The 13,165-nt window shown below is 46.2% G+C and overlaps 1 protein-coding gene across 1 annotated transcript in view; it reads right to left on the reverse strand.

Moving 5' to 3' along the window:
* Window positions 1–13,165, reverse strand: part of LOC141073928 (uncharacterized) — a 53,309-nt gene that overhangs the window by 24,720 nt on the left and 15,424 nt on the right. The window lies entirely within an intron of this gene.

Below are 13,165 nucleotides of genomic sequence, written 5' to 3' on the forward strand. Positions count from 1 at the left end.
ATCTCGTCAGAGAAAGGGAGCCGCTCTGGAATATGGCTGACCGCCGCCACGCTGACCTGATCGTTACCCGACGACTCTGGGAGGAAATCTGTTCGCTCCTTGTTGACCGCTGGGAGGACCTTGAAGCTCGGGCCCAGATTAAAGAGCGTAAGTATATACAGTACCGGTTGCTTGATGTAAACCAGTGTTTCCCGAACTCCAGTCCTCGTGGTCCCCACGGATCATGTGTTCAGGATTTCTATTTACTTTGGAAATCCTGAAAACATGACCCCTGGGGACCATGAGGACTGGAGTTTGGGAAACACTGATGTTGTATACTAACCACTTTGTCCTTTCTCGTTTCAGGGGAGAGAATTGTGAAGCGGTGGCGGTCTGTGAGGGATCGTTTCTAGAAGGAGTTCAATAAAGAGATGCGGGCCCCGAGTGGATCTGGAGGACGCAGGAGCAAGTACAAGTACGCACAAGCCCTGTCGTTCCTCCGGGAAACAATGCTCACCAGAAGGTAAATATTACACACCACATGTGAAAAAAAATGTTAGATGTAACTTTTTTTTTTCAGCCAGGGCCATACCATGTCAGTATTTTAATTGTTTTTTTTTCTCTTTATTCCACAGCACGGTGAGCAGCACTCGGGAGCCTGCACGATTGGACCCTTCTGAGGCGATCCCTGAGGAGACCGGCACCGAGGGACACTTCGACCGCCCCGGTACATCTGCACCTTCCCAGCCTTCCCACACATTCGACCCATCTGTCCCATCCACCAGCACAGGAGCATCGTGGCCGCCTACATTACATGAAGCTGCTGGTGAGGAGATCGCTTTCCCTTTACCCCACCCTTCTGCCCCTGCCACCTCTAGTACACCTGCGGGTACTGGGCCGGCAGCGGCAGAGGGGTCAGGAAAAGACTTATGCGCCAGAGTTCTTGCATCTGAATGCATCTTTCCAGAACTGTCTAAAAGTCTTGTCAGAGCAAATCTCCGCAGGCTATCAGCAGATCAACTCCAGCATTCTGGAGGTGAAGACACTTCTGCAAACCATGCATTCAGAAGCAAGATCTTCGCCAAACCACACCTGTTTCAGGTCTGTTGTGGAGCGCATGGAAACGCTATCTCCTACCCAGCAGATGCATGTAATGCATTCATGCCACAGTGCTCTCCAGCAGGTTACCTCCCAACCTCCACCTCCCACCACTGTAGTTCCTCCACCTGCACCCCCTCCAGCCACTTTCCATCCTCCCCCTCCTATTACATCTGCACCCCCTCCAGCCACTTTCCATCCTCCCCCTCCTATTACATCTGCACCCCCTCCAGCCACTTTCCATCCTCCCCCTCCTATTACATACCAGCAACCTCCCCAGTACCAGCAACCTCCCCAGTACCAGCAACCTCTCCAGTACCAGACATCTCCCCACTTCCAGCAACCTTCCCCGTACCAAACTCCTTCCCCATACAACTTTCCATCAACATCATCTGCTCCTACAGTCCCTGCCCAACCCTCCACTCCACCGCCCACCACCTCTTCTGCCTCCCACATGTCCACCCATTCTGTAGCTTTTTCCACACCATCACCTCTAACTGTTCCTTCCCCACCACGATCCCAATCCTCTCTCCACACTCCCATTGTCGAAGTGTCCCGCAGCCCCTCCAGCAGTATTTCCACCCCACACTACACCGATTTATGATGTGTTTTGTAATAAAAATGCCCATTGGGTTGGTTTCAAACCTTTATTAAAAAAGTTTTTTTAACTTTAAAAACAGTTTACAAAAAAAAATATTTTAAATAAAAGTTAAATTATCGTTTACACTGGTTGTCTGTCATTTCTTTCTGCGGCGAAATATGTTTAAAAAAAAGGTTAAATACAGGGTATTTAAAAGGTAAAAAGGTATTCAAAACCAGGTATATAACTGTGGGTAAATGTTAGCTTTTTGCCACAGTTGTGTTCCTGGTTGTGTTTGAAGCAAAGTATTTCACCTGAAAAGTTGTGTTTATTGTTGGTGATTTCCTAACAATGTACACAACTTTTGTTAAAAGGTGAAATACTTTGCATAAAACACAACCAGGTACACACCTGTGGCCTAAAGGTAAAAATAGAGACCATGACAAGATAGCCAACTTTGGTTGGCAAAGGTATATACTGTTGGTCCTGAAGGTACACAAGTTTTAGGGCACAAATCTTTCACACTCTGTCATCCTGCCAGTGTACTCTGCCTTGAGGTGACATAAAGTATAGTGCAAAATTGTCCCTGAAACCGTCACAGAACTTCTAGTGGTAATGTCATGGTAATCTTGCAAGGTGGTTTCTTCAGAGGTGTCCTCAATGGAAATGGGTTCCTTGCAGATAACAAAATTGTGGAGTACCACGCAAGCTTTGATCACCTCGTCATCAGTTTCTGTCTTGAGGTTGATCGCAGTCAATAGGACCCGCCATTTGGCTGTCAGAATACCAAAGGTACATTCAACCATTCTTCTTGCTCTTGTGAGGCAGTAATTAAAAATGCGTTTTGGTCTTGTCAATCCTCTGCTAAAGTACGGTTTCAAAAGGTGTTCTGACAGCTGGAAGGCTTCATCCCCTACACAGACAAAGGGCATAGGTGGACCAGATGTTTGCGGCAGCGGTCTAGGTGGTGGGAACTGGAAGGTGTTTCCATACAGTTTACGCCCCATGGCAGACAGTTTGAAAACTCGAGAGTCATTGGAGCGGCCATAGGCCCCAATATCAACAGCAATAAATTTGTATTCCGCGTCAGCGATGGCCATGAGGACAATTGAAAAATATTTCTTGTAATTGAAATATTCCGATCCCGATCCGGCTGGCTTTACAATGCGGATATGTTTCCCGTCCACAGCGCCCAAGCAGTTGGGAAACTGACATATCTGTTGAAACTTTTCTGAAATTTCAATCCACCTCTCTGTTGTGGGCTCTGGTAAAAACTCTTCAGCTAAGGAGTCCCACAGTGCACGGCAGGTGTACTTCACTATTCCAGATATGGTGGAAATCCCGAGTCTGTACTGGAAATGCAGTGACGAAAGGGATTCTCCAGTTGCAAGAAATCTGTGGGGAATTAAAAAACAATCAATTAGTTTTAAATCACGGCATTACATACCAAAACTCAGCTATAACACTTGGAGATACAAACTACCACCAACAAGATTGCAGTGAAAGTGTGCTCTGATGCGAGCATATCCAATAAATGTGGCTTACCATCAGATGCTCTGCGGGTGAAACAGAGAAGCGGCATTAGGTGTCCGCTTTTCTTATGAGGTGTGCAATGCGCTCCACCAAGTAATCAAAATTCTCCATTTTCATCCGAACATATCCAAAAAATTTATCCGGGTTTCGTCGAAGGTCCATGCAGAGTGTAGAATAGACCCCACGCGTCATTCTCTTGGCTGTGATGGGGTGGATCCACAAACGTCGTCTACGATGCCTGATGTGCTGCTGTCTCGCTCTCTCCTTCTCCAGAACAATCACCCTCAAACGATTCGCCTCCGCTGTAAAATCCGCCAAATTCTTCAAAATATTTCCAATGACAACATCCATCTTCGCCAGTAACTTGCTCTTCTCTCCAACCTGCACTTTCTCCTCTACAACCTGTCAAAGAAGGGCTATAGGAACACACTATATATAGTTTTCCAGTAGCCAATCCCGTTCGGAAGGCCACAAGGGGTGTTTTTAAAAACCGGATCCGGCGTAATCCGTCGAAAAATGGATAGAAAAACGGATGAACCGGATGAGACGGATCCGGTTTTGTCTGTCAAGAACAAGACGGATCCGGCAGAAAACCGGATCCATCACATCTGGTTTTACAAAACATTTGCCGGATCCGGCGTTCCGGCACGACGCCGGATCACGCCTGACGCCGAAAACCTGATGTGTGAAAGTAGCCTAATCCACAATTAACTAAATCAAGAAATAATTACTAAAGAAATATAGAAATATATGTTGTGTAGATAATATTTCATTATGTATCTTAATATTCTAATAATTAAGCTGACCTGCATATTTCTTATAAAGACAAAGTTTTTTCTCTAACATACATAGTCTTGAGGCCTCTTTCATACATCAAACGTATCACATTACCCCTTAGCAGCTGCTCATACATGCATCTGTCATCTGTCACTCAGACTGTGTCACATATAAGTTCAAACCAAATTATTCCACATACAAAGGTGTGAATACATGAATACAAACCCTAAAATAATTGTCCTAATTATCAATACGCATTGTAAACTATTAAATTTAGTATCTTAATATTTCTTTGAATGTTCCCCAAATACACATAACATAAATATATGTTGTATTAGCTATACTTGAAACTTTAGGCCTAGAAAAAAAAATTCCTTTGACTAGTAAAGGCTGGCATCAAAACCAAAAATTCTTCTCACTAAGGAACAGGGACATGGTATACCTATTATTAGAACAAGGTTCAGATTTCACATGCTGTGGTTGTCATGTCATGCCATGCAGTAAAGACATACACACAGAACACATTTAAGATGCAGTTATTTTCTTTTAAGTGTTAAATATATAAAATCATGCAATTATTGCAACTTCCTATGTAAATAAAGGCATAAATCCTTGTAAGAGAATTTTTTCCGATTAAGTCCTGCTTTGAAATGAAAATTCTAAGGAAAAATAAAAGATAAGGTTAATATCATATTCATACAGTAATTATAAATATTATTACTGGAGTAAATTTTAATTTTCACTAAAAAATACAGTTCTACAATCTCTACTTCTACAAACACTCTATATATACTGTATGAATATGTATCTCTACAAAACTATAGAACTACAGAATTATACTCTATATAATAATTACATATAACTGACTAATACATTGTATAACACTTTTACACAACATATAATTACATTTTTAGCCAATTCCTAAACCCAATCTTATTTCTCTGTAAAAAATGTCCTGAAAAGTTCTTGCCATTTTGAAGCTGACGGATTCTCTGAGCAGAGTGTTCAGTTTAAAGCCAATGATCTCCCTCACCACCTGCTTCTGTCCATCAGATAACGCCATCTTTTTTACAGAAAGAAGGTCAGAACTCATTATTCCATAAGGCTTAAAGCAAATATGTGATTTTCTTCGTTCTTCATAGATTTGATTTCGGGGATAACTCAATTTAGAACACTTTGATACAGGCTTCTGATAAGATTTTACTCTGCCTGTCTTTACAAAATTAGCATGATTTATCCTCCTTTCATTATTTTCACATTTCCTAGCAAAATCAAGGGATTGCGCCCATTCAAATAAAGAATCTTTTTGTGACGCAATAACACGAGATGCAGGATTTAGGAAACCAAATTTGTTTACAAAACTCTTTATCAGGGTGTCATGATCTCAGTGCGGGTTTGACTCGCACACATGGGGTTAATGTCTGGAACCAGTGCTGATGACTGGCATTTCTGGGGTTAAAGGTTGTGTTCCCAGTGCAGTCTTACCTGGACACCTGGGGCTTTTGATTGTGGCCTCTCCCTGGTTCTGGGAGAGGCTTCTTATAGCCTCAGGAAGCTCCTATCCCCGTCAGTTATACTTTCGCCCTTGGCATAGTGTGGTGACCCCTGAGTGTGTTAGTGCTGTGTTCTTGTTTATCTGATACTCTGTGTATGACTCGGTCTGTTCTCTGGATACTGCTTGTTGGATTCTGCTTGGTACCTTCCATGTCTGTTTGGTTTTGACCTCTGCTTGGCCCCGACTCTCCGTTCTGTGTCATCCCTTTTACTTTACTGTTATCTCTGTGTATGACCCGGTTTGTCTGACTTTGAGAATTCCTGTACTAGTGTTCTGCCTATCTCTGACAGCAGGACGCTAAGCCCTGCCCCCTTGTGGTCCTTCACTGCTCACTGCCTTTAGCTTCTCCAGGTCCTGTTTGCTTGAACTATCCGGCCGTGTCTGACCCCGGGCCCCTTTGCAGTGTGGGTGAGTCCTTGCTCAGCGGTGGCTGCACGCCGACCTTAACAGGACCGTGATATTATAACTGACCGTTAAGTTTTTGGGGTTTTTTTTTTTCTCTGCTGAGAAATATGGATCCCATACAATCTCTGGCTGAACAAATGAAAAATCTGAGTCAGATGTTTCAGGGTTTATCTCTGGAGCAGCAAGCTCTTGCTCGTTCTCAGCAGCAGGTTTCTGAGACTGTGCGAGGGGCTTTATCTGCTGGGTCTCTGGGGGCTGGGGCGAGTGATGTTGTTTTGGTGTCCCCAGAGCCACCTGTTAAACTGCCTGATTTCTTTTCTGGGAACAAAAAGGAGTTCAGGGTCTTCATGGAGCGTTGCAAACTCTTCTTTAGTTTGAGGCCACGTTCCTCTATGGACGAAAGTCAGAAGGTTGGGGTCATGTCTTTATTAAGAGGGTCCCCACAAGCTTGGGCTTTCTCCCTTCCTCCCACTGTCCCTGAGAGAGTGTCTGTGAATGCGTTTTTTGAGGCCCTTGGGCACATATATGATGAGCCGGACCGAGTGCGATTGGCAGAGGACATGGTGATGAGTGCCTGTCAGGGGAAACACTCGGCTGAGTTGTTTTGTACAGAATTCCACCGCTGGGCCGCAGAGGTCTCTTGGGACGATGACGCACTCCGAGGACTCTTTCGTGGAGGCTTGTCCGAGTGGTTACAGGATGCCTTGGCATTACATCCCCCACCTAACTCACTCGAGGACACCATGACCCAGGCCATCCGGATGGACCGCAGGCTGTGGGCCAGGGGGGTGATGCAGGCGGAGACTTCATTGTTCCCTAGTGCAAAAGAGACTGTTTCTGTGCCTTGGACATAGGGGCTTTCTCCCTGAAGGAAAAGGAGAGACAACGCCTGAAAGAAAAGCAGTTATGCTTCTACTGTGGTAAAACGGGACATTGGAAAAGGGAGTGTCCTGATTGCCCATCCTCAACCCGATTGACGGGAAACGACTAGTTCTGGGTAGTCAGCGGGGAGACTACTCAGACCCTCAGGTACCCTTTTTCTCGTTTTCTAAGGTGTTGCTTCATGTGGAACTGTAAGTGGACGGTTGTTTTTTTCCCTCTACAGCTTTCGTGGACTGCGGATCATCCATCAATCTTATTGACTCCCAATTGGTCACACGCTGTAAGATAGGGACAGTTAGACTTAAGGTTCCGATCAAAGTGGTGGCCATTGAATCCTCCCCCCTCAAAAGGAGCCAAAGATAATGGAATCATTACAAAAGAATTGGTATTGGCCCTACAATATGACAAACCAACTTATACAGTCTCTACTTTTTACCAAAAATGTATAAAAACGAGATAGCACCACTTGGAAGACCAATTATTTCTGGTAGCGGTAATAATTTGGAGACCACAAGTAAATTCATTGATGCCAAACTACAGCCTCTACTTGAATGTTATTATCTTTTATTTGTGATACTGGTGACCCATTCAAAAAAAATTGATGAACTTAATATTGAAGCAAATACAAGGAGAAAAAGTATTTTGGCGCACCGCATTATATAAATGAAAATATGTATGATATAGGGATGCAACCAAGTTGTCATCTAAGACTGTAACTAAAGAAGCAAAAAAAGGCACTACCAGAATAATGCACAACACAACTATATATGAAAAATATAAATCACAACAATTTTATTGGCACACAATTACAATTAAAACACTTAAAAACCATAGAGCTGTGTCCACAGAGACAAATTAATTCAATAATGACTCCCATATGTGGCGCCCCTGAGGCTTCAGTCGCCACAGAGGTACTGCACCTTCTCCTAAGGTGTAGTGCCCCACCATCCAGGTAGGGTGGGAACTCCCTTTCACATTCCATCACCTGCACCTCACACACAGGATAGTTCAGCAGGGAATCATCCATGCTTTATGCTGGAAAGGTCATGGGATGCCTTTTGTGGTCCCTGACTTCGTAACACATGAGGTGCTGGGGAGGCAGGTGGAGTTAGATATAAAAGAGAGGGAAGGTGTAGGACTTCAGGGCAGTCTGACAGAGGGTGAGGGAGAAAGGAAGTCACTCAGACAGGAGTGAGGATCCCTGGAAGAGGGATGGAGGAAGGAGTGCTGCAGCTGCCTCAGTGACCTGAGCCAGATGGCATGGGAAAGGAACAGAAGGAAGGAGACGTAGACTGGAGACTACAGATTCCATAAGAGAGATAGAACAGATCGGAACGAAGGAGAATAGAAGGACGGTGGGAAGCAGGTTGAGAAAGAGAGAGAACCCTTCCAGTCCAGAGCGCAAAGGCCGGGGCCCAGTCCCCGAGGTTGATTGGATCTTTATGTCCGGCAACAGACACCGGAGGAATAGTGAGCCACTAATGCCTTACTCCCATCATAGACTTGGGTCACAACAGCAACTGAATAGTGAGCCGGGACGCAGAGAGGAGTCCCCGAAGCAGGCTACAGCTGTCTGTCATACAAGTAAAGACTAGGAACACCTAGAGAGAGGCATTCCAGGGTAACTAAGTACTGGAGTGCTTCGCACCTAAAGGCGCATTGGAGGAGTCGTTCAGTAAGGTACATATTGGTGGAGTGTGGAGGGGAGAATCCTATCCTGCCAGGAGGTTGGCTGGGGCCCTGACCTGAAGAACACAGTGCGGAGGCAGGCATTTGTGTGAACTGCAAACAGTGAGTAAAGCTTTGGAACCGCATACTCTGGTGTCCTCCAGTTATTCCAGCACCGCTATACCTGGGTACCAGCATCTATACCATTCTGTGCTCACACCCTCAGTCCCAGTGGATCTGCATGCAGCGTTGGCTCAACATCTCACTTGCCAAACACCACGGGTGGCGTCACAAACTATCCAAATAAACTATTACACCATTAACATCACCCCCATTGATATTGGGTGCCCAGGGCCACGGACTGGGTCACCGCTGCTGTGACACACATTCCCCCTGACACCGGCCCGGTACCGAGTACCCCACTGCCCTAGGTGTGAGGGGCGACCCACATACATGAGAGAAGGCAATAAATGACCCTAAAATAACCCCTCCCCTAGTGGCTCATGAGGCTAAAGCAAAGCCTACAAATGTAAGCTGTCCAATAGGACCTGGAAAGCTTGATAGAATAATAATCCCAAAGGGAGAATAATCCCAAGGGGAGAGCAAAGAAAAATATAAACTGTCTCACCAGTCTAATAACCGGTGAACAATATGAACCCAGAAGGAAAGCTCAAACAATGAAGACACCTTCCAAAGAAAGCCCCAGTGTCAGCATATTACCAGGAGAGAGTCATGAACCCACTGATCCCAAGGGCCAGAGTTCTGAGTGGACCGCAGATGTAACCCCATGCGTATCACCCCCTCAAGTGAGGCCTCGTCAGGGGAAGTGAGACACATTATGGCCAATCGACCTTAAATACAATGAATAATAATTAATAACCCACCGGTGTGTGGCACGCCAGCAGCCCAGGGCCAGGATACCACGAGATGTACCGTGCATGGCTGCTGTAATCACAGTGGGCGTAGCAGGAAACCCATGTCATGTGGGGCGTAAAGACGTCATTGTGCATAAAAAAATTAGAATGAACTGCGCATGACCATTCTGTAAAGCAGAGACGATGAAGCGTAGGACGCTCCTGCATCAACACAGGAAGCACGGAGTCAGTGCGCCTGCGCAGAGTAGATCGCCAGGCGTCACAGCACCTGCATAAGATGACAGGAAAAAGAGGCCCCCTTATACCCAGAATAAACTGTGCATGACCACCCAAGCTACAACAAAGGGGTGAGGGAATCAGGCCGGCATTAAAATAAAAAAAAAAATGCAGGACGTCAAAGCGCCTGCATGTGACGAACCGCAGGCCTCAATACGCCTGCGTGAAGTGGGACGTAGGCAGATCTCCCCAACGGGAAGAAGGGCAGAAAGCTGCAGCTGGGTAGACAGAAAACTGGTCTGGCATAAATTACAGGGGCATAACCCGGCGTTTAACACATTAGATAGCAGATGGCCACCGCAGTGACCAAACTTATATAATATGAAAGACGCTAAAGGCTTAAAGCCATCCACCATGCATAAGCATACATGCACATATAACCCCCGGGGGAGGGAAGGCAACCATACCATACATACACAAATGAAACAGGCATGGAATAAGAAAGACACAAAATTGTGGAATCACAGGCAGATATGAATTTATAAATGCTTCAAGTAAATTTTATTATCATATGATTAGCACGTTACTATAAACATCAAAATATTAGTATAAATATAAATATTCAGTTAGGAATATAAATAATGAGCGTAGAATAGAAAGCCCTAAAAGGCACGTTTAAAAATCCGCGCATGAATAACAGAAAATGGCCCTAAATAAGCCATTCAAACTGACCCACAATGGAATACCAACCCCTGTGCAAAATATCCCAAGGCATCCACATAAAGAAATAAATGCATGTATGCGTCCCCATGAGACAATGAGGACCCCTAAGCCCCATGAGCCAATCTACATCCCCTGTCCCACCATGGAATAAACCATACAAAAAACCAAGACCCCACATGTATAATGTATGCCAACGAGGGCCTGGGAACCATAGACAGGAACAATAGCTGATGACATTATAAAATAAAAAAGGCATCGCCAATGATATCCCATCATCAATACCAGAAAGGGCAGAAGCTCCCAAGCGAGATTCCTCCAATATATTGATCAGAATGTCCAAAACTAATTAGCAGGCAAAAAACGGAATAAAGAACAAGTCCCAGATGAGGTGACCCAAATGCACCAGATCCAACCTAACCCAGGAATCTGGTGAAGAGTAACTCCTCGTTCAAACTTGTGGGAGAAACAGAACCAAGGTTAAATATCCATCTCGATTCGACTTGGAGCAAAAGCTTCCTAGGACAGCCAGCTCTGTTGTGAATTTGCTTTCTGGCCTCCCTCTGGTTATTACTGAAGGTAGTGGAGCTGGTCAGATTGACAGAGGGGTTGCGAGTTCTCTTTCTGGGCTCCCTCTGGTGGTTACTGGAGGTAATGGAGCTGATCTGATTAACAGAGGCTTGCCACCTGATAATGAGGATGACGATTGGAGATCTGGGGTTTCAGATTGGGATTTAAGACAGCCGACTCCCTCTATCCCTGATGGTGATTTTCTTCTTACCTCTGTCACGTGGACCCGTCCTGTGTTACATGACCCGCAGGCTGGTAACTAAAACAACAAGACACGGTACGTGTAACTGTCCTGTGTGACACGACCCGCAGGCCGGTAACTAAAACAACAAGACACGGGGGAAGGGAAGACAGTTACAACGGTGGGCCCTGCAATAGGGAACGGGGACGTGGAGACCTCCTGCACTCTCCTGAGTCAGTGTACCTCACACTCCTAACGTTCCCTAGGCCGGTTCCGCACCGGGCGCCAATCAGGATACCTGTCACCCTAGCACACCCTACACCTATCCCTTGCTAGGGAGCTGGGTGGTGCAGGTACTGGCCCCACCGCTGTACTAATACACACCAGGGAAAAATACAAACAGGGAAACACCACTTAGCTTTGCTCTGTTGCTATTGCTCCCAGTCCACCACCAGAATGCAGCTTTCCTCAAGAATAGCTGCTACTTCTCCAAGCTTTGTCAGAGCTGCAAGGAACACCTCTCTGTAATTCCTTCCTTCACCAGACTTTAACCCAGAGCTCTCCTGAGCTGCTCTCTGTAGTTCCTTCCTTCACCAGTCTTGCTTGGAAATGAGCAATATCACCAACACCTGCTCATAGACCATGTGACCCTATATAGGAAAAGGGAATGGTCAAATGATCAGGGGCAAAAAGCTGCTATAACCCCACTGACCACCGGGGGCAAAAGGTAAAGCAAAGAAAACATCAAGTGCAATGACCCTAACGGCCACCAGGGGCAAAACTAGAACTGAAACCACACAGCTTAAGGGAAAAAAAAGGTTACTAGTGCTTTTTATCTGTCATGATCCAGCATGGATCATGACAGTACCCTCCCCTTAATGAGGGGCCTCTGGACCCTCAAGACCGCTCCTCATCAGGGAACCACCTACAGAGGGGACGCCCAGATCCAGAGTTCACCCCTGCAACTACCTGCATGTCAGGTTGATGATAAATGAGCACCGCTGGTATTGGCAATGTATGTTCTGGAGGCACCACACATCTCCGAAGCGCTGACCTGGGAAACGAGTTGTGTATGTGTATGTTTAGTATGAACTGGTAAGACTCCGCAACACACTTCCACTAGATGTTTTTTGGTGGCCACCCATACATGCTCGTTCACACACAGGTCCGGACCTGAACGTTTATTGCCACACATTCGTTTGTCACAATTCGGTGAACTCTTTCTGGGATTGACAACAGAGGCATCCCACTCTGTCACTGCACTCACACCCCTGCACTTCACCAAGGGGTACACCACCCTCCAACCCTTTCCACCACGAGGTCTGCACCTCCCAGGGTTGCCTATTGGCGAGGGTTGAGACTTGCCCCTACTCTCCTGCAGCACATCTGCTGCTCTCACTGGAGAGGAAGGGGTCGGTTGAAGAAAGACGGCAGAGACAGTAGTTCCTAGGCAGCAGCCCTCACACGACTGCCCCCAGCTGACTACTTCCCTCACCCACCAATCTATTACCGGGTTGTGTTTTTTCAGCCAAGGGAGGCCTAAAATGATAGGTACCGGCATTCCCTCCAAGACGTAGCATGACAAGGACTCCTCATGATTTTCCTATAAGTATATGGATATTTTCTAAGACTTGGGTCAAGCTCCCCTGGCTCAGTGGAACAGAGTTTATGGCCTGGATGCTTATAGGTTGGGCTAGCGTCCTACACCTCAGGCCATGAGTCTGGACAAAGCGAGCATCTACCAGACTGACTCCTGCTCCGCTGTCCACAAGCACCGGTATCACCTCCGGTACCCCGCCAGCCAACACCTCTGCTGACATAGTACCTTGGGAGGGCAAAATGGAGGAAATATACACTCCCTGGTTTCCTCCCTCCAAGCGACCAGGGGAATGCGGCTTCTGAGATGGAATAGATAATTTGGCACGCATTGGGCAAATCAACAGGACATGACCAGTCTGCCCACAGTAAAAACATGCCGACATCACTCCCCGAACCGTAGGCAGCTGCGTACACAAACTAGCTCCTCCTACTTGCATAGGTTCGTCTGGAGACTTGGCACGGACTGGGCAGGCTCTCATGAAATGGCCCAGCTTCCCACAGGAAAAGCATACCCCCCCACCACAACG

This window comes from Dendrobates tinctorius, unplaced genomic scaffold (genome assembly GCF_039654945.1).
Source record: "Dendrobates tinctorius isolate UK_male_01 unplaced genomic scaffold, ASM3965494v1 ptg000320l, whole genome shotgun sequence".
In the NCBI taxonomy this organism is placed as follows: Eukaryota; Metazoa; Chordata; class Amphibia; order Anura; family Dendrobatidae; genus Dendrobates; species Dendrobates tinctorius.